The sequence below is a fragment of the Lampris incognitus genome, chromosome 16 (genome assembly GCF_029633865.1).
Source record: "Lampris incognitus isolate fLamInc1 chromosome 16, fLamInc1.hap2, whole genome shotgun sequence".
Taxonomy (NCBI): Eukaryota; Metazoa; Chordata; class Actinopteri; order Lampriformes; family Lampridae; genus Lampris; species Lampris incognitus.
Window position 1 is genome coordinate 48,123,622 of NC_079226.1, and position 4,527 is coordinate 48,128,148.

The 4,527-nt window shown below is 49.6% G+C and overlaps 1 pseudogene; it reads right to left on the reverse strand.

The window, feature by feature from the left end:
* Positions 1-1,145: 1,145 nt before the first annotated feature.
* On the reverse strand, positions 1,146-3,628 carry LOC130126112 (uncharacterized protein K02A2.6-like; annotated as a pseudogene).
* Between the last annotated feature and the right edge of the window lie 899 nt (positions 3,629-4,527).

The window sequence follows — 4,527 nt, forward strand, 5'->3', positions numbered from 1 at the left end:
TGTCTGTCTGTCTGTCTGTATGTCGTCGGAAGCGACCGAAGTTGGACGCCGTTTTTCGCCGTCAAAAGTACGGACACGTCCTCAGTTTGAAGGGACTTAAAGAAAAACACCGGCAGGTGGACGCTAAAGCTAGGCTACAGTTGGAAGCTAGCGAATATAGCATGCCAGAAACACGACAGCTGTTAACGAAAACGGCAACATAGCTAACTTAAGTAGCAAGACAAAAAGTCGCGAAATTGTGCGTTTTTTCGGGCTTCGCCGTCCGAAGTTGGATACCGATCCGCTACGTCAGTTGGGTACGGCGCTAGCGTCAGTCGGTCCACTAGTCTAGTGGACTATCTGACCACTAATGGATTACCTGGATTATTGCCTGGCTTTTTACCTGGATTATTTTACATCTGCTTGCCATATTTTTATTTTGACTGAATCCAAGTTGTGGGATTTCGACGGAGAACAAAAAAATGAAGTATGGACACAGTTGAAGGGTCAGACGGATGTTTGGTCAGCTAGCTAACATTAGCTAAGTGAACTTCACGGTTATAACTGTTCTCCTGCTATATCAGGTAAGAAAGCATTTCCCTGTTATTTCCTGTAAATTCATAACCAAACGCAATGTTTGTGTTCATTCCCTAATTTACAGTGATGATGTTTTTAAACAGATAAGCTAGTTAACCTGTAAGATTCGACTTAGAGACGAGAGAGACATTGGTTGTAAACGAACTCTTTACTTAGACTTTAGCAAATTTAGGATACTCAGCCAGCAGGCTACATCTGCGTTTCTTCCAGTTCGGCTCATACTTAACATTACTTCCTGGTCTCGTCTCGCGAGAGCCCCCATCAAAGACTAACCAGAGAGCATGCACATTAACATAAGTCCCAATACATTACACCCCTTTCCCCCAGTCAACAAAATCCGCCAAGTGGCGTGGAGGGTGCCGGTCTCTTGCCGGACACTGTAGAGGGGTAGTGGGCACAGGAATGGACACAGGACCAGAGGGATCTTCAACAGACCCGCTGGTCTCTGGTCGTGGCGTTTCCGACGAGGTAGACTCGAGCAGCCCATCTTCAGGTGACTGCTCACCAGGAACAATGGATTCTCCAGCGACCACATCCGTGCGTGCAGTCGCTCTACCACGCAGCTGATCCACGTGGCGTCGATGCATTTGCCCATCAGGAGTCTGCACTCTATATGAAACTGGGCCAGTAGGATCGGCTATCACACCAGGGACCCATTTGGGGCCCCCAGTGTAGCTCCTCATATACACAGTGTCCTGTGGCCTAAAACATCTGTTTGGGCCTTGCAGCTTTTCTGCACTCACTTCCTGCTTGAGGTGCATCTCATTTTCATAGTCAGCATGAAGGCGATCAAAGGCCGTGGTAAGACGCCGGTTCATGAGAGGCTCAGCAGGGCTCTTTCCTGTTGCTGAATTGGGAGTCACATGCTGTGACAGCAGAAACCTAGCCAGGCGTGTCTGCCAGTCACCGATAGTGATCTTAGACAGGGCCTCCTTGGTTGTCTGGACCATACGTTCTGCTTGGCCATTTGAACGAGGATGGTAAGGGGCCATAGTCACTGCTCTGATGCCATTCCGTCTGGCAAACTCTTTGAATTCTTCCGACGTGAAGGCTGCACCGTTGTCAGAAACAATGACATCTGGCAACCCGTGAGTTGCAAAGGGGAGCCTCAGTGTGCTGATCGCTGCAGAGGAGGACGTTGAACTCACCATGGCAACCTCTAACCACTTAGAGTGTGAGTCCACAATTATGAGAAATGTCTTCCCCTGGAATGGACCAGCAAAGTCAATGTGTAGCCGGGACCATTTCTTAGTTGTTCACTCCCAAGGGTGCAGCTGTGCTGTTGGTGGTGCATGACGAGTTCTCTAACAGGTTTCACAGGATTTTACTGTCTGTTCTATTGCTAAATCCATACCTGGCCACCAAGCATAACTCCTCCCCAGGCCCTTCATATGCACAATGCCTGGGTGTGCATCATGCAGCATGGCTAGTACCTCCTCCCTCGCCAGGTTAGGAATAACTACACGACTCCCCCATAATAGGCTGTCATTGTGTGCGGACAGTTCATGGCGCCGGGTGAAAAACGGCTTGAAACGGCTGTCAGGTGTATCCACTGGCCAGCCATGCAGGACCCAGCGCAGCACCCGAGACAACTGGATCCTTCCGAGTAAGGGCGGCAATGTGTTTTGCATTCAGTGGGGCTTCAGGCGCCATTTCCAGTAAGAGCACCTCCATGGGTGGAGGGGTCTCACGCATACCAGCGGGCAGTGGTAAGCGACTGAGGGCATCAGCATTTGCCAGCTGTTTGCCAGGGCGGAAGCACAATTCGTAATCGTAGGCCCCAAGAAGAACACTCCAGCGTAGCATGCGTGGGGACAGGACAGGTGGCATGGGCTTTGAGTGGTGTAGCAGGCCCAAAAGAGGTTTGTGGTCAGTAAAAACCACAAAGTGGCGACCAGCAAGGTACTGGTGAATTTTTTTGACTGCAAAAATGACCGCCAAGGCCTCCTTATCTAGTTGAGCATAATTTCTTTCAGTGGAGGATAGTGTCCTCGAGGCAAAGACGATGGGAGCCTCCTGGCCATCAGACTCCATATGGAAGAGCAGCGCCCCCAAGCCATAAGGCGAAGCGTCACAAACAATGGCTAATGGCTTTGTTTTGTCATAGTGCGTGAGCACTCCATCAGCCTGAAGCAGTTGTTTTGCAATAGTGTAAGCTTTTTCATGTGCGTCAGTCCACTGCCAGGGTGCCGACTGATCCAGGAGGCGTTGCAGCGGTTCTAAGATGGTAGCCTTGTTTGGCAAAAAACAGCTGTAAAAACTGAGTAGGACTAGGAATGACTGAAGCTCCGTTTGAAGGTGAAGGCACCTTCTGAATAGCCTCAACTTTCTCCATAGTCGGCCGCACGCCATCCTTGTCCACACGAAAACCTAAAAATTCAACTTGGTCAGCAGCAAACACACTCTTCTCCTTCTGTAGCCGCAATCCTGCTTCTGCGAATCGTTCCAGCACTGCACGAAGACGGCCATTGTGCTGGTCAACAGTCTTTCCCGCTATTAAGACATCGTCCAGGTACGGTTGCACGCCTGGTATACCGGCGAGGAGTGTATCCATGAAACGCTGAAATATGGACACAGCTGTCGATACTCCAAACTGCAGGCGGTGGGCCCGAAACAGCCCGCGATGGGTGTTTATAGTGAGAAGCTCTGCAGCCTCGTCATCCAGCACCAGCTGCTGGTAAGCTTGTTTGAGGTCCAATTTACTGAAAAGCACCCCCCCTGCCAGTCTGGAAAACAGTTCAGCCACCATAGGAATGGGGTATACATCAGGTTTCACAACTGTATTCACAGTGCAGCGATAGTCACTGCAAATTCTTAAGCTGCCATCCTTTTTAACTACTGGTACGATGGGTGTGGCCCACCTTGAGTGTCTCACGGGTTCAAAAATACCCTGAGCTACTAGCTTGTCAAGCTCCTCATCTAGCTTTGGTCGAAGGGCAAAGGGCACCGAACGTGCTTTAAAAAACTTGGGTGATGTTGTCGTATTAATATCAATAGCAATTGGAGGGGTTCGTGAAGCCCCGAGGTCCTTGAAGACTTCGGCATATTCCATTAAGATGGACTCCACAGATTGTAAGCATACTCGGCGCACCCCCATTACAGAAATGCCCAGTGCCTCAAACCAGTCCCTGCCCAGTAGACTTGCCCCCTGACCTCGAACAATAATCAGTGGCAAGGTCTTGTGATTGCCTTGATACTGCACATCCACAAAAATCTTCCCATTAACTTGTAGTTCTGCTTGTGACCATTGTCTAAGCACACTACTGTCCTTGTGCAGTAAAGGCGGCTGGTCAGGCCACAAGGTGTTGTAACTGCCCTCACTGATCAAGGAGCATGCGGCTCCAGAGTCCACCTCCATTACATGTGTTTTGTTATTCAGGATCACAGTGGCTTGATATGGCTTTTTTACGTGAGCATACAGCTGCCTGCCCATGGTGTAAATGTCATATTCCTCTTCTTGTTGCCTAACAGTGTGTGTGTGTTGTTCGGCTTGAGGAACTGTGTCAGAAGAATCCGCTGATGCGACATCCCTGCTCTTTTTAAAACAAACACGAGAAATGTGCCCCCTTTTTTTGCAATAGTGGCATACAGCAGAGGTAAATTTGCAATGTTGTTGGTTGTGTGTGCCTCCACAACGAAAACATGGCTTTGCACCACCTTCTGCTACTGTTTGTTTCACTTTCAAAACGGTTTGACTTTGTGCAGTCTGATGAACCTCTGCTGGCTGTGGTGGTCCCAGCTGGTTTGGTTGTAGTATTCGCGCATTTAACGTGCCTGTTTCTGCTGCAAGGGCTTTCTCCTCTGCTGCTTTGAATGTGAGTTCCTTTTCAGCCAGCAGGTGGCGCTGCAGCGCTTCATCTAGCACCCCACAGACAATTCTGTCACGCAGCATGGCTTCCAGTTGGTCACCAACAGCGCAATGCACTGAGAGTTTACGGAGTTCAGCAATGT